Genomic DNA, 22246 nt, shown 5'->3' with positions numbered 1-22246 from the left:
TTTCCATCACCACAGTATTCCAAAAATACCATGGAAAGCCTTCATTGTCCACATGGAAATCAATAGAACCTCAGAAAGTCCTGGAACAAGGTGTACAGTTTGCTTCCAGGTAAATGATGGTGTGTCATAATTGCAGCACGTCATCTGGGAGGAAAATTAAGCAGATTGATCTAGTGGGAGATTTATTGATCAGATGAGAAGAATGAGCATGTGCCAGGCTTCCTACACATCTGTACTGAACAGCCTTACATCTCTATTGTGTGTGGTCTTTGCCAGGGCCATGGATAACAGCAAACTCAGGACTATCAGGTAAGAAGCAGCAAAAAGTAGACAGCAGGTTCCTTTTACTTCTTGTGCTGAATGGATTTCTATCAGAGCAGACTCATTCACTCCTGAATCTGGATTTTCCTAAGAGAAAACCAGTGACAAGTTGTGTTTCAGTATTTTTTTCTGACAACATAAACTGCCTGGAAATGATGTGAAGAAGTAACCTGCAGGCAGAAATGGCTGGCATTAACTAAGAGAAAACACCAACTTATTTTGTTCCTGGGAACTGATTCATCTCTTTAGGACTACAGCTGCTATTAAAGCTCAAGCAGTATGAACACCTTTAGCAGTAGATGCCAATTGATCGTGTTCCCAAGTGACAGATAAGGAAGGACAATTCATGCAACATCGCAGCTACTGTGTCTTCAGAAATGTGCATCTCCAAAACAAATGGAACAGCCAAGAGAGAGACAAGTAATCAGATAAAAGAACCTCCCACTTTTTTTTTTTTTTTTAATTTATTGCCATTGATGCCGAATGAGGAAGCTCTGAGAAATATTCAGGTCATCAGTATGGCTTTGGGTGGGGAAGAAAATGAGTACACAACCAAGAAAACTTTATCCATTGTGCTCATTTAGCAAGCAGGGTTGAGTATTTGTTTCTGAATTCTGCTAAGGACCTGTGCAATGTCTCCCTGTTTTTATTGTCAGCACTGCAGACCTTCCTAGTCTGGAACTGCCTTGAAGTCACTTTCAATCTGCAGAAGAGGACCAGTGACAAAAGCACATAAATTTTATCAGCAAGTCACTTTCCCCTGGCAGCCCTCTAGCCTGGTCCAGAAACTATCCATCTTTATCACCATCGGACTGGAAAGTTGTACTGCTCCCAAAAGACCTCTTTGCATTTTGCACCAGAGCTGTCACTGCCTTGGTATCAGTAGGTCCAAAGTGAGCAGCTTATAACTCCTGATGGTGGTTCCAAGAGGCCTCATGATCATCTTTTTCCAGAAGGAGGACTTGCTACTATGATTAACTGAGGAAACCCCTTCTTGAAGCTCCCTCCAGGCATGTAGGCATGTTTTGGGTTTTTTGTGGGTTTTTTATTGTTGTTGTTTGGTTTGGTTTTTTTTTTGTTGTTTGTTGGTTGGGGTTTTTTTGTTGTTTTTTTTTTTGGTTTTTTTGTTGTTTTTGTTTTTTGTTTTTTGGGGTTTTTTTGTTGTTTTTTTCCCATTGTTTTTTCATTCCAGTTTGCTTTAGTGCAATTTTTGGTACTTGGGTTAAAGCTGATCGTTGTCACTAAATTGTCATTGCAGTTTGATGTTGGAGCTAGGCACTGTGAGGTATGTAATGGTTAGATATTTATTTTCTACCCAACCTTTATTTTGGGGCACTTGAATACAATCCCATAAGCTTCAAAGGCTCCAGCATGCTACCACCTATAGGAAGGAGCAGCAAAGTCCCCCTGGCCCTGGGAGAGATCATTGGATCATAGAAGATGCTGAGATGGAAGGGATCCATCAGGATCACTGAATCCAACTCCTGTCCCTGTGTAGGGCACCCCATGTTAAGAAACAGCTCCATAGTGACACAGCTGAAGAAAGAAGCAGTTCTTTCTTGCATGTTCCCTTCCTTTCACCTTAACACAGCTCAATCCAGGGATGTTTCATGGCCAGACCATGATAATTTAGCAGATATCATGCTATGTATGGAGCCTTTTTTAAGCTTTTCACAATTTTTGTCCGTTGCCATCTTTTTTCCAAACCACACAAGTATTTCGCTTCTTCCAAAGGCACCCAAATGCATCTAAAAGTTTGTCCCTGGTTACAAGTGAGGGATTTGTCTTTTTTTTTTTTTTTTTTAATTTGTGCATTTCCACTTATATGAAAGTTCCTTATTATTGAGGAATTTTAAGCAACAATATGTCTGATGAGTAGTTATGGTTTGCCTTCACTATTCTGAGGAAGGACAGCTCTTCCAGCCACAGGAGTTTTCACAGCTTTATGTTGTTGGACTTTTAAGGTAGTCTCAGGGTGTACTCAGATCCTAGTGAGTACATAAAGAGCTGTCTCAAGCCCTGCTAGATCCCTAACTATTGAAATGACCATCATGGCCACTAGAAACAATACTTACTGGCATTCTTTGGGCTGCTCTGGCACACATTAGGAACTACATGCCACAAATTGGTCAGTAACATGGGTAAATTTTTTAATTTTCTCTTGTGTTAAGTTGTGATAAATATTTGTGATTCAGTGAATCCCCAAGTGAACTGGGGATTTCTTGCAGGGATATATTTCTGTGTCCTGCATTTATACTGATTTCTTTTTTGCTCATCCAGGACACCCCACTGCCATCATGTCAGCTGTTGATACTCTCATTCTTTCTCCATGATCTATATGGCATACTCCAGGAGCCACAGAGAATACATCTGCACTGATTACTGTGCTCATATATCACAAGTTATCTCCCCCGCTTCCACAGAAACAGCACAGCATCCTTGAGAAAGTGGTTTAAGCACAGCCATAGGTGAAATTCCCTCTTGAGGTAACCACTAAACCAAAAGACATACAGTTGTCCTTGTTTGTCAGCAGTTCTTTCAAGACCTCTCTCTTCTGTCTAGTGGAGGTTGGTGGCAACATGCCCTCAACAGCTGACTAGCATGACACTTAGTCCAGAAAAGGGGCAAATGAGGCTATCAGGTAACTCAACATCACTGTCAGTGTTTAGTCACCATCTTCCCTGGTTGGGTTGCCATGGAGCTGTGGCATATGCTACACAAAATAGCAATGTTATTTTAGGAGAACTACTCAATGAACTTGTGTCCTTAGTCCATCGGGCTCCCTGCATGCTGATTGCTGGGATGCTGGCTGGAGCTACAGGGCTACTGCTGATGGAAAACATGAAAGTTGGTGTTTTACCAAGCAATATGATACACAAAAGCTTTTTTCTTTCTTTTCTCTTTTTTTATTCCATGTGCCATAGCCAACAATGTTGTATGCTGTTAGCCTGTAGCACAGTTTCTGAAACTGGAATTTCCATTACTTGGAACGAAGACTAAATATTTTCTTTTTGGAAGGGCTCTATCTGTTTCTTTCTCTGCTGTCTTTCTCCCATGCCTCTCCAAAACATATGTTTTTAATATTTTTCATTTATATATAAGAAACAGTGCTGGCAGACATCTTTTCTTTTACCTCCCACAGACTTCCAAAAAAAAAAAAAAAAAAAAAAAGAAAGGAAAGAGATAAGTAAGAGAAGCCAGAGGGATTTACTAGTATGATAGAAGAGAGAGAAGGAAAAAAAAAATTAAAAGTGAATAAATTAATTCCTCAGCTCAAATGTGCTCCTACCAGAAAGAAAATCAACGAGTTGCTGAAATGCAGAAATGTTAAGAATTTTTTTCCTTTTTGTGCCTCGAGATGCCATCTGGGAGCCACAATGTAAAATAATTGTGAGGAGAGTGGTTTTTCCCATTATCTTCAGTTGGCACTGGAAGCACTAGTTCTAGGAAGTCTCCCAGGGAAGCTGCTTTTTATACCTCTGCTCTAATTTTAGAGACAAGAGGTTTGGATAATGAGAGCATGCTTCCATCTTGCAAGTGGTTTCTGCAAAGTGAACCTGACTGGAGCCTCTGAAGGGTCATGTATGTCTCCCAGAAGCTCTGGGTTTCAAATGTATGCTTTTAAACATATTGATCACTCCTGCTTTTCCCACTTCAGGTGTTCATGACAGAACCAAGAGCCAAGTTACCAGGTATGGGAAATAGTTTTTAGAAACTGAAAGTGCCTGTGAGAGTGAAGAAAAAACAAGGACATCTCCGCTTCTTAGACTTGGTCTAGGGGTCAAGAATCACCTTATTTAGTGATTTCATTGCTCATAATGGCATTTACTTACTACAACCAACAAAAAGGAGCACATCTTAGGGTTCGGTATCCATATCTCTGATTGCAAAGAACTTTGTTAACTTGGTCCCTCTGGTGTAGATCCCCTGTAGCTGGAGATCTTTGTCATGAGCCTGGCTAGCCTCCCAGCACCACCTACTTCTAACTGAGCTGGATGCCACGAGATCCCACCCAGAGGAGTCAAGCCTCCCCAGGAACAATGAGTAATTCTTGGGAGACGCCACTGGAAGGCTGCTGCCGTGGCACAGGAAGGCTGATAACATCTCCCGAGCCACAGTGGCCCTTTGTGTCAGCAGACACAAGTGGGATGTTCCTTCTTAAGCTTTCCAGAGTTGGAGGAAGTGGGCCTTGAAACACAATGCTCATTGAAATCGGCTTTCATCTGGGGGGATCTCGCGGCGTAAGCGCCGCTCGGTGATGTGCTTTCCATCTGCAGCCACGGCCTCCTGATGCATTTCCTCTGTTTGTTCCAGAGGGATGGATGGCAGCACCTTAGAGCAGGCACACATTGTACTGCCTGGTGGGCATTATTCTGGGCTGCGGAAAACAGTCGTCCCAAGCAATAGCAGTATCCTCAGGAGCCTCTGGTGGAAGGGGATGACAGGTTGAATTACCTCCTCCTTCTCCTCCCCTCTCCACACGAATAGCACACTCATTATAGAAGGCTTTAAAAGCCTTTCCCATCTCGCTGTGGTGGTGATGTTGTGTGCTTTGCTGTTCAGAGTTTCTTTCGGCTCGGAAGAGCCACGTACACTTCTGACGCCAAACAGCTTAAGTTCTGGAGAGCAACATTGTAAATGGGGGAAAATTAGGACTGAAAATTAAGACTGTTGAACGTTACACACTGTTGTTGCACTGCTTGACAGAGGTTGGGTTAAACAAGAAGTAGATTTGAGAAGGGCGCTGTCACTAGGAGAGAGTAGCCCCAGCCACAACACTCTGAAGTCAACTCAACCCAACAGTGCTACTCTTGTCATATGGCTGCAGACTGGTCCTGTGCTTCAGACTGTGGCTTCACAGGACTTCTGGTTGTTCATGGAGTCTTGTAACTAACCACAAGAGAGATCTAAGCTGAGGTTGGTTGCGAGCACAAATGGGTACCACATGAGTCTCTCGTGTGGGCAAGCATGCAAATGAATATGGGAGTATAAGGAAAAAATGTGGATATTTCTAAAGAGCAAATGTTCTCATCAAATCCTATGGAACAGGTCCCCTTTTCTGCTATAGGGTACTGTGGAAGGAGACAGACGTGCACTACTTATTTGGAATCTCCCTGCCAGATGTATTTCAGGAAGGATCAAACTGCAGTGAGATGAGATTGGTTCCAGAAGGAACTGGAAGAAATTTGTCTTTCACAAACTAATTACTGAGCGTTAGGCCTGAGCCCAGCTTATGGCTCACAAGCAGGTTTTGGTAACTGGGGATAGCTCCACTGCTTAATCACCATGAGACGTTTATAGAGAGAAGAAAATGCCAGGCAAAAAATTTGTTGAGTGTGTGTGAAGATACATAGTGTGTTGTGTGGAAGGAGGAAAATATTGTAAAAAATAGCAAGATTGCCCCACAGTTCATTTTGGTAAAAAAAATCTATTTTTAAATTTTCGTACCTATAAATACTACTGGTCAATTCCCTCTGTGCCACCTATTCAGGCACTCTAAAAGGGAGATCCTTACTCCCAGCTGTCTCCAGTAAGTGCCATCCAGTCTGAAAGGGAGAAGAATGTCTTTTTTCACTCTTGATCACTTGTCTATTGGGATCCAGATGTCAGGAGGCTTCCTGGGTGGGCTCAAAGCAGTGGAGTGAGGCAGAGCTGGATCAGGGGATGGTAGGCAGGCAGGAGGCCAGGCTGTCTGCTCCATGATTCGGATGGGGAAAAGCCACTGGAATCAGAACTTAGAGCAAAGGCAGACTGAAAAGAAAAAAACACACCAAAGAATATAACAAGAAAAAGAAATCAAGAAAGAGGGGTAGTTAAATATTTTTTAAGAATCTCTAACTTTTTGTTTTCCTTACTGAGACAGGTCAGGGTATGCTAAGCAAAGGACAGCAGGATTCAAATTAGAGAAATCAGGAGACTATCAGTTTATTAAAATGTTAATTTACTGTAGCCAGGTGAAAGTAACTCAGCCCACTGATCAAAGGACATTTTTGGTCAAATGATAGGAAAACCAGTATGGTCTGTGAGAATTTTTATAATAGTACTGAGGATTACAATGGTGTCCAAAGATTTCAGTCAAGTTAGACCTTTGTTGTTTGCAATGATGTATAAACATATCTTGCTCATTCAAGATCATTGTATTAAAAAAATGATGTATGAGCAGCTTTAAAGCTTATAGCAAAACAATCATCTTAAGTAGCTACACATCTGCTCACCAGCTAGAGCAATGGCCACTACCAGGTAGACACATATATGGTCATCTGTAGTGTGATATCTATTCAACACGTTGTTTTTAATATGGCTGACATTCGGGTACCATCAGAAACCTCAGTGTCTCAAGCGGGAGGTTCGGGATGAACTGATAGTCCTGAACTGGGACAGGGTGAATTTTCCTCTTGATCTGAGTTGACTGAAGAGGGACCCTGGTTTAGACTGAGCCTATTCCCATAACTTTTAGACAATTAAATCTAGGTGAAGTGAAATTCCAGGCTCAGTTTTTCACCTGAATTGTAGTCATGCTAGAAATGGCACTAGTGTCATGAGGAATTGAAGAAAAAAAACTTTTAATTTTTCATGCTTCTGAGATTAAGACATCATTTTCAAAGTTAGGTGCTGCTGAAATTTATTGTTCCCACATTGCAGAAATCAAGGAATTTGACTAGCAAAGAGTTCCAAATGTTAAAGGGTGTCTTAGCATGACTAAATCTTTTCAAAATAATACATAACTTTAATAAAAGCACTTTTATAAAGAAGCCATGTCACTTCCAAACATGCCTAACCTGTTTTGGGGGCTCCTAGGATTTTCTGTGATGAAAGAGAATTTTCTGTATTGGGAGGCTGTACATCTTAGAGATACTAAATATAATAATTCTGTTGGTTCTTGACATTCTGCAGAGACTCACTAGATTTTTCATTATTCTCAGTGCATTTCTGAAGACACATCTGCCTAAATCCCAAATCCATTCTCCCAGAAATGAGTGCCTGTATGATTTATACTGGGAACGTAATTGTGTACTTGGAACAGGAAGGATCTGCAGAGTAAGGTGAGATGTTCTGACAGTGATCTAAAGGGAGGTGATAGAGTGATTTAACCTCTTAAGTCAGTTGTGACATGGTTATTTATGCAGTACCAGCTTTAGCCATCCTACCACAAGCTTACCAGGACTCACCAGCCACTTCTGCTTGCTTTCACTGAATGTGATACTTAAAGCATGGTGGAATTTAAATTATAAAATAATCACAAATGAAATCAGCTTATTAAGCAAAAATCTAAGTGTCAAACAGAGTATTAAAAGAGTAAATATACTGTCTTCTGGTACTCCTGGTATTCTTTATTTCCATAGAGAACTGGCTGCAGCTTTAGTCAAAATGTACTCTTAAGAAAAGTTCTGTCAGATAGGGACCATCATCCAGTGGCCCCTTCTTTGGCTGATTCCAGTCTGAATCTCTAAATGTAAAATTCCGTGACTAAGTACTACTTTTCATCAACATGGAACTCAGCTGCTTACCACAGTGCTGCAGCTGGGACTGTCAAGTGGTGGAAGATCTGTAAAGCACTGTGGTGGGACAGAATAGTCACAGCATTTCTTGGTTACCCTGGGTTGGGCGGACAGTGAGTAAGCAGCATAATACCAAGTGTGAATGTCACTAGATAAAATATGTCAGCATGACTACAGTCTAAATATTACAAACTTAGAGCAGCTGATGTCCCCAGCTGCCTCCACACACATGCAAATTGGATGTCAAAACCTGAAAAACTGAAACTTTGGTGCTGGTTAAGTCTGGAGGTGCTTAAATGCTTCATGATACTTCCAGTCCTCTTTGGGGTGTGAGCCAAGACAAGGGTGTCAGGAACACAATGGCACCAGACCAAGCTCCCAGGAAGAGGTAGTGATGGAGGCAGCTTAGGGAGGAAGGCTTGTTCTCTTCTGCAGCATTTCCAGATGGTTTTCTTAACTCTACAGCTTTGCTGTCCCCCCTGCCTTTTCTTCCCTGGTCGCTGCACTGGAAGAAAGTGAGGGAGGAACTTAAATCAGTATTTCTGTGTCCTTCCTGTCCTTCCACCTTCACCTCTGCTCAGTGTTCTCTGTATCTTTGGAAGGATCTGGTTTTCCCACCTGATCCAACAAGAACTGCAACAAGAACAAGAACTGCAAACACCCACCTCCTCCAGTGTCTCCTCTTCCCAGCTCACTGCAGTGGTTTTGGTCATCTTTTTGTCTCTGTGCGTTCAGTGTTTATCAGTTTAACAAAATGGATGGTGTGTAATTAAACCTGTAATTTTTGTTATTCTCCAGGAGATAGCTTTTGTGCTTCATTGTGCATGCCCTGCGTGCCCATTCCTGAGTCAGAAAAGTCTGAAGCTTTTCAACACTCTATGCTTTTGTTAAGGAGCTCATCCTCAAATTGACTACAGGTTCCATCTAGCACTAAAATGGCATCTAACTCATCAATAAAGCCTGACTGTTACAAAAAAAGACAGGAGGGGAAATTACTAAATACATGAAAATTAATTCATCTAATTAAAAATTAATTTAACAATTAAATTACACATTTTTAATTAATAATTTAAAGGCAATTAAATTAATTAATTAAAAACAGTTACAATTAAAAATCACTAAAAATAAAAATTCCCTCTTAAACTGGCCTACCTGGCAGTAAGCTCACAGAGTCAACGAGAAACAAAATTCCAGATTCTGCATTCACTGATGAATAAGAGTGACTCTCCCCCTAAAACTGTCTTCCTTCTAGGCTGACCCTGTGCCCTTGAGCCCTGTGTCCCTTGAGAGCTACAGTGTAGGAACAGAACAGCTCCTCTGGGTCCCTGCCTGCTCCTTCCCTGCCGGCAGTGACGCATGCACCCGGCTCTCTCAGGAAAGGGGTGACATGGGGAGAGTCTGAAGAGGCCTCAGGACCTTATGTGAGGTAAAAAAAAAAAAAAAAAAAAAAAAAAGGCCAGAGAAAAAATAGAGGCAGGGGTCTGGAGGTTCTAATCAGCAGTGATTGCTTCCTGTGCAGAAGTCAGCTGTTTCCATACAATAGCCAAGCTGTTCGGTCTCCAGGCGCCATCCCAAGGTCATCACTTTTCTATTGTTGTTCCCCACCCCCATGGAAAATTCCTGTGTTCTTTTATGTATATAAGGGTGTTTTGTTTGGTTGTGGCTTTTTTTTTTTTTTTTTTTTTTTTCTGTTTGGGTTTATTTATTTATTTATTTATTTATTTTTATTTGGAAAACTCATGCCTGCCTCTTGTGGCTTGGGTAGGGTTTGGCACTAGGTAGTGACCTGAACTTGGCTTTTCAGGGCTTTTCTTTCACTTTGAATTATCAATGCCTGATTGCTTCTTATCTCAACAACTTTTAAAGATTTTTAAGCAAAATGCTAATTTGAAGTGTGTTATGTAGTGGACGGAAGCCAAATTCAAATCTGACATATTTTTTCCCACTTGCTTTTCTAGGAATTCATGTGCCACTGACCTCTGAGGCACAGAAATGAGGCCATGCCAGTTCCTAGATATTGTTCCCTCATAAAATATATATCTGCTTACACATATACAAACATTGCTCTTTTACATCTCCCTAGTGGAAACTCTGTGAAGGAAAGTGTTCTGTCCTAAAAGTGTTCTGAGCCATGATTGCATTGGTTTATTTTGAAACATGCCAAGCAAAATTCAAAAACCTTTAGGATTTAGAAGTCCTGTAGAAAAACATTCATTTTGGGCAGCTCCTCTGGTTTCTTAGAATTCTTCCAAATCCCTTTCACTGGGCTAGAGCTGTTCCTGGGCAACATTGAGCAATTTCTTAAAAACCACTGCTTGTTATCTATTGCTGCTGGCATCAGCTGGACAAGGAGGCTTGATGCCACCTATAGCCCAGTCTATAAGTTTTGGAAGCTTTGGTTAGTAGTTTCCTAAGCAGAACTGGAAAAAAAATGTGTAATGCGCTGTGGGAACAGTTCATTACGATGCCACCATTAGGATCTCCACATGAGATACAGGCCTCTCAGGATATTCAGTGGTGATTGTGGTCTCACATCCTCTCTGGTGTTGTGTCACTTACTGCTCCTCAGCCCGTGGCTTACACAGAATTCAGGACAACTCAGTGCCTTAACACGCAGCCATTGAAGGAGGCCAAGTCATATGAAGTCTGTGTAATTAATTATAAAAAATGTTTTTTCTTGTTTTATCCTTTTCCTTTTTTTCCTCAAAGAAATGTATTTTGATGGACCCTACTGCTGCTGAAGCAAGGGAGGACGAGCCACAGCAATGCCCCTCACTGTGTCTGGGTTTGGGAGGCACTTGCTTGGATATACAGACTGCTCTGAACCTGTAAGCTATCACTGCTTGTAACTCAGCCTTTAATTTCTCTTTGGGTGATTTTTTGCAGTTTGTGCTTCTTACAGTGCCTCAGGGGCACAGAAATCTGCTGCTCAGCTGCCAGACTAGTTCATTAATAGCTGTACCTCTCAAAGTTCTTTTCAAGAAGGTATGGTCAGACAGGCTTCACAGTTCTGCTGGGACCAATTGATGTTAAAACACTTCTGTTCAAAGGCTTCTTCCCAGTTCTATGTGTTCTGATTATTTTTTTTCTGGGACATTATTCCACTGTAATAGTTTCTTTGGGGTTATTTCTAGCCACTGAATAGATTATCATTGTACCATTAGACAGGACAACACAAAAACTCTCTCTGGTGACTGTCATTTTGAAAATCCTGAGTGAGTTGCTGTTTCACATGAAACCTGTGTAGTATACACAGGACACAAAGCAGAGGATATGCTTTTTAGCCTCTCTGAATAGATTTTTGTACCATTATAGTTATTTAAAAAAATAAGATGGGTTTTTTGTAAATCAGCAGTTTCAGTGACAGGTAAAAACTTGAGAACAAAAGGCAGTCAAGATACGGTACATGTACACTGCCCTTTTACCTTTCCCTCATGGCCATCACAGCCATGCTATGTCAAGTGCCAATAGTTTTGTGCCACTGTGATGAAAAATCAGCATTTTGTTCTGATTCTGATTCTGCTACATGCAGCTTTTAATTAAAGACCCTCTTCCTGATATATCCCAAAAAATTCTCAAAAAGGATATTTCCTGGCTAATGCTTACTGCCACAAAAAGATACCCAAGCACTTTCTATTAAGTGTGGTATTCTTTGTCATTACTGAGCATCTGCACTAGTAGAGTTTACTCGTTGCTGTTTTCCAGAAACTAAGTCCCCAGTTGCCCACAATAAGGCTTAATACAGATTTCTCTAGAGTCCCTACAGTAATGCCTTTAGAGCACTGTAGCTCTTAATGACACAATCCTAGGGTTTCAGATAACAAGGTCACAGCAGTATGTCTGGCTTTGATTCTTAATGACAAAAAGTTCATGTATGTATTTAAATACTTAAGTGCAAAAGCATAGTCCAAAAGCATAGTTAAATAATGTTTTAGAATTGTGAAAGAAAATTAGTAATACTATAAGAAACACTACTGTAAATTCTTTATTTCACCCATAAATAAAATTTAAGAGAAAAAGAAAAACTGTTCCTAATTTGCACAATACCATCTCAGACACCACAATTTTCCTCTCAGACTGGACACTTTTCTATGTCACCCAAGTGTCACTAAGCAGACTCTTCTCATGTCATTTCCATCCTTCTCTCTCCTTCCTCTCCCTGGAAGAAAATGGTATGACAAAACCAACTTGAAAAGAACAACTTTTGGTTCCCAGGACAACTGCAAATTCATTCCCAAGAAATACAGTCAATGTCATCTCCATCCTTTATTGTAATGGTTTGAATATTGCTTTCTTTGAATATTTTTTAGTCATTTTCATTGTTTCAGGGCAATGGGTCATTTAAAGCTAATAATATGTAATACTGCAGACCCCAAATTTTATGATCATGTAGGAGCTTTGTGCTGTTAACTGAAAAGTATTAATTACTCAGGGAGAGGGGATGAAATGGAAATGCTTTGGGATGAAGGAGATTATCTTGAGGTTTTATTATATTTAAAAATAAGATTTGCCCTCATATATTGTTATATGCTATAGTAATGTTTCTGAAAAGGAGGGACAGATTGCCTTTCTCACATTTGATGTGAGATATTTCCCAGATGTGTTAATAGCTTATATTCCAACCAATTTTTTTGTGTTTGTAGTCTCTTCCTAGATGTCATTTATACCTCTGAAGATGATTCTTTCCTGTTATGATTCAATAACTATATTGTTAAAATCCTGCAAGTCAATTAGATCATATTTACTGTCAAAATTGCTGTTATAGAGGTGAAGCCCCTTGACATAATGACTATGACACAACTTTTTAAAATCCCTCAAGTAGTTAATTACATTTGTGCAGAGCTGGAGTACTCTGAGCTGTAGTAAAAATGTAGAAAGATTTTTAGGAGGGTATAAATCAGTCCTTAACTACAATCTGTTTTGAATTATCAAAGGCAATAGAGAGAGAGAGAGAAGGGGAGCAGAAATGAGATAACTCACGTGAAGAAATAACACAGGAAATAAAAACCATATGTAAGCTAGGATACGAAAATACACCAACATATTCACCTTCAGAAAGTTGTAAACACATTTCCATGGAGAGCAGAAATGACTGTAACCATCAGTTGGCCACTTGGGGCCCAGCAGACTTGGCTTTCACATCCCATGGCTGAGCCCAAGGCAGGGCACTGTCCCCATCACTGACCTGCTGTGGGCAGGGGCTTTCCCATGGACCATCTCCCATAGCCCAGGAGCTGCACACGGATGTTTCCCTCATTACAAGAGGGGAGGAGACCTCACCCTGTGGCAGGAAGATGCACAGGACAAGTCTGTGCAAACACACAGTCCTGCAGAGCAGCTGGCACCAGGTAATAGTGGGTAGAAACTTTATATACACTCCAGCATTTAGCAAGTGGGGACACTGAGCAATGACTGGGGTTCTTGATGCTGTTAGCTAAAGGCCATTATTTTTTAGTTTGTGGCAGCTGGGTACTCTTGAGAGAGAAAAATAGAGCTAAGCTTGTGGATGACATGAGCTTGTGCAGCAATTTCTATTCTCCTATTCAATTTGTCTGACATTCAGAGATTAGATATAGTATAAAGGAATATTTTGGGTGCTACTCCTTACCTTCTTCTTTCTAGGAACCCCAAATGCATGGATGAGTTCCGGTTTCCACTTTATACAAATAATTTTTTCTTCTTCCATGGCCTGTGACACTCATACAAAAGAAGCTTCTTTCATCACTACCTAAAAATAAAGAACACTAACAAAATGCACTGATCAAAGTGATTCATTCATCAGCAGAATGATTTTTGCATGTTGCTACTTTGTATGTGAGAACTATTACACAAGAAGAGAGGCTGTGAATAGACTTATTGTTTACATAGTACCAAAGTATAAGGTTGCTCCTTGTCACCAAAACAGCACTGAACCCTCATGATACATTAACATGTGCGTGGTAGCTGATGACACATCATTGCTGCCTACATTAGCACAGCAAAGATGCTTTGTTCTCTGATGTCATGAGTTTCAGTCCCATCTGGGGATTTACTGACTAAGCCACAGTGAGCTGCTGTGATTCCCTCCCAAAAGGAGAAAAGGAATAAAATAGAGAGGCTTTCTCCTTTCTGTTTCATTTCAGGAGTACTGCTAAGCACTGACAGTTATTTCCCTGTTGGTCGCAAAATATTACTGCAGTTCTTTCTGATAAGAGCTACGTACACTCATCAGTAGAGAAAAGGCTCATTAGCCACCCCAGGACAAGGCATAATGGCGATTCCTCTCTGTTCAGATACATAAATCACAGATGAAATGTTCATTCATATAAAATTAGAAACTGCAACTCCGTCCTACTGTGGTCTGGAACTGGTAACTGCTCAGCATTTCTCTACAGGCCACTTATTCCCCTGCACAAATGCAGACTGAGGGATTCCAGTTTTACTGTCACGTAGCCACTTCTTAAATTCTTTTTTTGTGCTTCTGCAAGTTCTTGTCTTTTAGTAACAGCACGCTGGTACATCACAACATACAAGCATTGTATAGGCACTCACACAAAACTTTTTTTTTCTGCTTTCTTCACCATGAGACACAAGTGGTGAAATGTATGACCAGAGCTGAGGCACATGAATCTCTACAGAAGGTTCTTCATATTGAGAACTAAAACAGAAGAGGACATAGGCCTGGACACCTCTTACTCGAATGTGATCTTTTCGAGTGATGATCCCAAAGTTGGAGGTTGAAGAATTAGCCTCACAGCATTCCTATAAAGCTGGGTTTATAGGTTCATTGTTAAAGAAGTGGGAACTGAGTCACAGAAAAGTTGTGACATGTACATGATCACACAGTTAATAAGAGGTAAAGAAGATCTAACCAATGACTTAAATTCTTCATCTTTTCCTCCTATTTATTGATTGCATGATCTTGAGCACTCTGTATATAACAACTCATCCCAGAGAAATGCTTTTAAGCTTCATTCCTATATGGCAGCCTGTGGAGATTCTCAAATGGAAAGGATAACTTATGATTTCTCATTGCTGTTGTCAAGAAACATGGCCTGAAGTCAAGTGTCACCTGAGTCAGGTATGGTTTGAATAAGACTGGTGTCCCAGAGGGGACAGCAGAAGAGTGAGCTCCAGACAGGCTTTTCCTCCCACAGAAGCAAACCATTGCCAAAATTGGTCACCAAGACAGTGTATAGAAGAAAATAGTGGGTGCTGGGGGCAAGAAAACAGACTTGAAGTGATTTCAGCACATGAAAGCATTCAAATTTGTATGACTTCTGTGTGCTGTGAAATCTCTTCCCCCAGGCTGAGGGTCAGGTCTGGAAAAAATCTAAAAATAATCTAAATTATGGAACAAGACCAGGAACTGAAATGGAGAGGAATCAGCAGGGAAGACTGATAAATCTGGATGAAGATAAGGACTCAAGGACAGTGTGAGAGAACTATGAATTTAAAAAGGGATTATAATTGGTCTATGGAGCAGCAGCTGTCCACAAAAGTTAGTCAGAAAAAGGGAAAAGTAAGTTTAAAATGTGTTTCCTCAGCTCTAACACTAGAGAAAACAGTGAGAACTTATTTCTTTGGGGCATGGGGAGAAAGAAGTCTTCTGCTGTTGCAGGGATTGCAGCACATCAAATGAAGGGGTTATGAAAGTTCAAACACACCCAAAATCTGTCAGCTTCCTAACTACCCATTTTGGAGCTAAGTGCACAACAGACCAAATGCACAAGCAGGGGTGTTGCAGGAAAAGTAGCTAATGGTTGTATTTAAAATAGCACTGACCCTTCCTATCTTACTGGCATTGACTACAGGGAGAGGCACACCCACCCAGGTCTGCTTTACGCTTCAAATACTTTACTGGTCTATTTTGCTTAGAAATGTGATTTCTTTTTACTGGAATTACTGTAGCAGTAAAAGCCCTCAGACAGAGCCCACTGTACAGCCGTATGAATATGACCATACTAACAGTCATTCCACATCCCTTTCAATTTCCATGTGGAATTAGGCAAAGCAGTATAAAATAATACTAAATTTCTAAACTATGCCAGTGAAGAGACTGCTGTATTACTGTAAGGACAACAGGCAGCAATTAGATTTTCTGGATTTATCATCTTACCTGGGTGAAAATTGCTGTCTCACCTTCACTAAGTCTGGGCTGCCTCACAGCACACAAACTCTGTCTGGACAGACTGTTCGATCAATGCCCAAAGCTGAGCTTACCCTTGCTTGATAAATTGATTCAAATCTGAATGTATACGTATCATTTGGCTGCCCTCTCTGTGGGTCGTCTCTAGATTACCCCTTGAGCAAAATAAATCCAGACTAATGATGCAATTGCAATGAATTTAATTAAGTTACGCCATCAATAAATAAAGGTTGACAGGCCCTTATAACGTCATCGTTGCTGCCCCAAAATAGTCCTTTGTAAGACCTGTTGAGCACTGCACAAAGCTTGCACAGCTCCTCACAGACACGCTTGGGACTGAGGTGTTCCTTCTCCAACACCAGAGCCACAGGGAGAAGGCAGCAGTGCTGGGCAAAGCCTGCTGCTCCTGGGGTCTTCCTGGCAGGAATAAAATGTTGCCAGCAAAAGGACAGAGGCTCAGGCTGTGCAGCTCCTGCCTCAGGGAGGGAAGGAGAGGAGAGATGCAGCACTGAATGGGGGACCGTGAGGAGAGAATTGCTGGTGGTGGTTCTGGTGGCACTGGTGGTGCTGGTGGTGATGTGGGAAGTGGTGGTGGTTGCTTCTCTAGGACGACGTGGCCCTTCTGAGCTTTCTTTCCCCTCATTCCCCAAAAGTAACCTCAGATCCCAAACACCCCCAGCCTCACTTTCTGGATGTGCTGTGTGGCAGGGCTGGGGCTTTTTGCTGGATCCCAGCTCTTCCTGGCTGAGAAGCAGCACTGGTGGCAGCTGGCGAGCAGAACAGGCACGGTGGCACGTGCAGTGGCAGCCCTAAAATGTACAAAGTGGGTTCCAGAAAGACCTGGAAGGAGTCTGGTACTTGAGAAGGGGACTACACTGGAGCAAAGGAATTAAATACCTCCCTCACTGACACCTGCTTGGAGCAAGAAAAAGTGTGATCATGCTGGAGGTGCAGCGGGAGTGAATATCAGATGTCTTCTTATCTCAGAAGTCTTCTTATCACCATAAGGTGGGGGGGCAATGCATCTGGCCTTATCCTGACTCTCAGTAGCTCAGGAGGAGATCTGAGCTGCACTGCCCTGTATGAAACCTACCTGTGTCACTCCCTTGTAAGCATATCTCCAGGTGAAGGGAATATCTGAATGATATCTAAACTAAGCAGTAAGCTTGTGCTTGTGAATTGAAATCAGCTGCATCATTCCAGCCTGAAAATGGGAGAGGGAGAATACGTCTTACTTGAACTGGATCCTGAAAATTGTATTTATGTCCTCTGCTTCACTAGCTGTCCGGCAAATTCAACAGAACCGATTACCCACTGCACTTATGCACAGCCAAGAACAGCTCTCCTAACTCTTGCCAGCACAGCCTCCTGGGTGTTTTCCTCTACAAAGCTTCCACCTGCAATGGAGGCACCACACAGGGAGCAGGGCTGCAGAGACAGCCACACCTGATCCTGTGCATAGTGTCCTGCCCTGAGCAGATGTGGACAAGCTTTTCCTGAAGGAGCCACAAGCCAAGCTGCAATCACACTGCAGAAATTGGACGGGGAGGGCATTTGGAGGGGTGGTACAAGGTCTGATGTAGAGCTGGTTTCTGCCCAGCTCTGAGGATGAATGCTGAGAGAGTGTGCTTGTTCCATGTGAGTCTCCTACTTTGTCCTAATGGCTTAACAGGAAAAAAATGTCAGTGCCTGAATGAAAAAAAAAAATATGTTTGCATCTCTTTAATCCATTCCCAACTAAATCCCCATCATTACCTGCAGCCAGCACTATGTATAATTCAAGGGTTTATTTTTGTATTACAAAATTTCCCCATAATTATGGGGTGTAGTATGAAGTGTAGCATTTCTGTGTGTATATTTGAAGTGAGGGACCTGCCATTTTCTCCATTTCCTATTATATCACATATATTTTCCTTTCTGCCCACACAGCATTAGCTTCCTCTCTACTATACAGCTAGGTTCATTACAGTAAGCTTTTACAATTAAAACATAAAAATGAAACTCCTTGTGAAGTACCCTCACAGACAGCAAGCAAGGTGTCTGATAAGACATCATATTTGATGTTTTGTTATCTTTCTCACCTGGAAGTCTTTGATATTTTGAAATAAAAAGTAGTTTTGTGAAAATGAGGGGAAATCTTTCCAAAGATCTGCCATTTTGTTGTCAAACAGTTACACAAGTTTTTATTAGAATTCCTATAGGTAGAGAGATACAGGAGTGACTGAATTTCAGGGTAGTAAGAGAGTCCTGCAGGTACTCTTTCCTACTCATTCAGTCCCTTCTTATCTAAAGGATGTTGGCAGGGGTATCTGTATATATGTTATCAAACAGAGAAACTGAAGCTGTGGGGAAAAAAAAAACAACTTCAGAAATTAAAGGACTCCCATACATAAATGGCAATATCTGTCTTTGTAGTGCAGTAGCTTGTAGCTACAAGATCCTTAAATGAAATCAGCATTAAAGTGCATTGCAAAAGAGATACTAGTAATCTCTGGTTTATGTTTGCCCAATATTTTGCATGAAGCTGCCTGGTAAGATTCCTGGATTACTTTATCCTATGTATTTGCAAAACATTTATAACAATACATCTGGGTATAGCTGCAACAGTAGTAAAATACAAAAATTCAAGAGATAACAGTAAAAAAACCCCACAGCATTTTATTTTAGATAATAATTTGATAAGAGTGAGCTAACTTAATATCTTAAATTTCAAAGAGAAACAAAATAGGCAAAGATATGCATGTGTACATTTTCTGATCTTTACAGATATCAGTCTTGTTTTATTACACTGTCTTATATATGCTTACTTTCCTTTTAGACTTAACAATGAACTAAAAAGCTAAAATGAAAACTTCAGTTCACTGATTTGTTTACTGCTATCAAGTCTGTCAGGAGATTTTGGCACATGGATCACTTGTGATCTTTTATGTAAAGCATTCTTCCTCCTGTGTGACTCCTCACATCTTCATTCTCAAATAATTAATTTTCTTAGTGGGAAGTGTCATACCTGAGAACAGCATTTTTTTGTTCACAAGACCTTTTTTTAAAAGGTCATTTAAATTTGACCCAGTAAAATATCAACTATTTCTTATCTAGGAGCAATGGCGTTCTTCTTATCAAGTTATGCAGTCATTAGGAGAACTCAGAAGTAGCTCTGTGTCATCTGTTACTATTATGATAATTATTATTTATTAGCATTGTAGCTATAATGTGGTCCCTGGGGGCATCCTGTAATTGAGGTTACCACTTTCAACATTTATTTAAACACTTGAAGCTCTTTTGACACAAAATTATAATTACCTAATTAACTGGAAAGGGATTTAAGTGATTCCTATTTCTCTTTGACAAAACCAGTAGAAGTGACCCCTATTTTTGTTACTTTTCTGTTGAGAGAGTAAAGGAGCCCCTGTAAAATCATTTACTTCTCCAGGCATCCTCTTCACAGAAAGCCTGAATGAGACAGAGAAACTCATTGCCCAAGGAGCATTGATTTTGGGAACATTCCTCTGCTGCTCTTGATGCACATGCATACATAAACTGCTACAAATGTCACTGAAGTCAACTGGAACCCAAGCAAATGCTTATAAAGCAACTATTTCCTGTGCTCATCTCATTCCTCTGACACAACAGTAATTTCAACCCAGGCGACTTTTCCCAGGCCCTCTTCGTTGCCTGAAGAGAAAAACAAGATGAACTATGAAACTGGTGGCTGCTCTTCTGCCAGAACTCTCTCTAATTTCCAGGCTTTTTGAAGAGGTCTGTCCACAGGCTTTAAAAAGGTTAAGTAAGGGGATCAGTTACCGGCAAAATGAATACCTATAGATGTGCTTCTCATTATGTGATTTTAATGCAAACGTACACTTTTGCTACACACGGTGCTCATTTCATGCAATCATGGGTTTAAATCCATTGCATCATGGGATTCATGTGTGGAGAATAGCAACATTTACCTAAAAAAGGGTTAGAAATTATGCACATGAGCTGGGATCACGAAATAGCATGATTATGAAAGATAATCTTCCAGCTGGGATAGGAAAGAGCCATATAGGTGGATATAATTTGCCCCTTTATCTTGCCATTTCACTCATTCTTTTCTCTTACTAATGCTCTCTTAGGATTATTTTTGCTTGGCTCTTTGAATTGATATTTGCCTGAATGCAAAGTGGATGGAAAAAATTACCAGCTTTGAAAAAGCTATTTGCTTCAATGTGACTAGTGTCACAAGATACAGGATGTCAAAGAATCAAGCTTTCAGTTCTGCTTAGTAGATAAGATCCTACTTTCCATACGAAAGCCTGTTTTACCAGTTCAACTGCACCTTTTCTCTCTCTTCTTTCTACATTATCTCTATTTAGCTGAATTGGCTATTGATGAGAGAAAGGTCCAATAAAACAACAAAGCAAACAGGCCAACAGGGAGCCACCTTTGAATATTATTTGCATCTGAAATTTATTTCTTTTGGCCAGCTGAGAATTTTCTACCAAGTTAGGGAGGAGGAAAAGCATCGTGTCTTACCTAGCCAAGCAAGACTAAGGACTATGGCTCATGTTCAAAGGGTGTGTGATGAATCTGTTCTTTTCTATCTTAGCAGCATTTGGAGGCCTCAGTGGGGCCTGAGACCCTGACACTGCACAAACATTGAGCAAAAGCTGCCTTCTACTTGCAAGAGCTTGTCACCTGATCAGGGAAGAGCAGCAAACCACGATGCAAAGCTACACACAAACACTGTGTAAGTTTGAGTCTCCAGTCGTATTTCACTCCTAGTGACTGCCAACATAGGTGAGAAAAGTTTTTAAGTACAGACCTTTCTCCCAGCATCTCTCAGATAAATGTAAAGCTGAAACACCACAGCACCACACCACAGATACTGTTATCCTAAATGGTGGACACTTAGAGTGGTTCTTTTAGACAATACTATTCTCTTAAAACTCCAGTGTGTTAAATGTGTGCACAAGCAAGCAACACACAGACAGCTCTGCTTCAAATATTTTTATCAGCAAAAAAGTGTTAGACATGCCAGTAGTGTTTAGCCACTTTTTGACATGAATTCCAAATTATAAAAAGAGGTCTGGACTATCATTGGACTGCCAAAGGTGTCTGCCACAAAAAAACAAAAAAACAAAAAAACCCAAAACCAACCAAAAAACCCACCCAAAATATACACACAAAAAAAAAGAAAACCAAAACAAAACACCAAAACACAAAAAAAAACAACCAAAAAAACCAAACCAAACCAAACCAAAAAACCCAACAAGAACAAAACCAACCAAAAACCCAAAACAAAACAAAACAAAAAACCCAACAAGAACAAAACCAACCAATCAAACAAACAAAAAAACCATGTCCATCAAAGACTTGGTCAATAACCTTCTTCTTACCCCAAGTTCACTACCCTCTGGAACTGAATAAATTTTTTTAAATCATCTGTTGATTGTACATAGAATCCAAATACAGCACACCAAAGTGTCACCTTAAATCTCATGTGCCCTTAGACTTCCCATCTCTGAAGCAGAGGAAACTGTCTCTTGGCAATGCACACACAGTTCTTGCAGAGTTCAGGTCTTGTTTTTCTAGTGCTTAGGTCATTCACTATGCTTCGTTTTCGATAACCTACAGAGAAGATACTGTGAAATATCAGTGTGAAAATTCATAGTCAAGAAAAGAAGAATTGCTTCAGTTCAAGCTGCACAATAAATATCTGTCTCCAAAGAAGGGCAGGGGAAAGGGTAGCAGGTTCACTTGGTTGCTCATCAAGGCCTTAGTGTAGTTATACAGTGGGACCTTGCTGTGTTATTATGTTGTTATTAAAGTGAGTTTAGTTGTAAACTGTTGTATTTGACAAAAATTCATGGCTATAAGAGCAGAATTAAATTATAAAATTAAAACATGTAAATATAAATAAGGGTTTATTGCATTGTTATTGCTCCTGTTAACAAATTCAGAACCATGCTGTTGTGTTGCCTGATTTCCTTGCTGCCTAAACTCCACAGCTCTTTCTCAAATTATTCTTCTACAGTGTTTCAAGTGTGCTGTTTAAGCAAAAAAATTTAAAACTCATCCCCTCTGTGAAGCTCTGAGTTAAATAGGTGTAAGCTCTCAAGATCTTTTTTTTTTTTTTTTTTTAAGGATGTGACATATTGCTATAAACAAATATGCTGAAATGGCACCAAAAGTATGGCTGAGGGTTGCTGGGTTTTGAGGACAGTGTCACATGCTGCCAAGTTGCCTTTGAACAGAATTCTTTATACAGTAACAGCAGCTGAGATGTGAAACACAGATTAGATGACTTGTCATTTGG

The 22246-nt window shown here is 40.5% G+C and overlaps 1 long non-coding RNA gene across 3 annotated transcripts in view; it reads left to right on the top strand.

The window, feature by feature from the left end:
• LOC139794778 (uncharacterized) overlaps window positions 1-20675 on the top strand; it is a 43035-nt gene extending 22360 nt beyond the window's left edge. For 2 of the 3 annotated variants that reach the window (XR_011725263.1, XR_011725261.1), the window contains exons 3-4: window positions 7245-7364; window positions 10530-11135. This is a non-coding gene — a long non-coding RNA (uncharacterized lncRNA). Of the gene's footprint in view, window positions 1-7244; window positions 7365-10529; window positions 11136-20539 lie in introns of those variants that run through there. The other variant, XR_011725262.1, reaches the window with a different exon arrangement.
• The last annotated feature ends 1571 nt before the right edge of the window (window positions 20676-22246 follow it).

The sequence above is a fragment of the Heliangelus exortis genome, chromosome 3 (assembly GCF_036169615.1).
Source record: "Heliangelus exortis chromosome 3, bHelExo1.hap1, whole genome shotgun sequence".
In the NCBI taxonomy this organism is placed as follows: Eukaryota; Metazoa; Chordata; class Aves; order Apodiformes; family Trochilidae; genus Heliangelus; species Heliangelus exortis.
The sequence above is the reverse complement of the archived record's forward strand: the minus strand, read 5'-3'. Positions and strand labels throughout refer to the sequence as shown.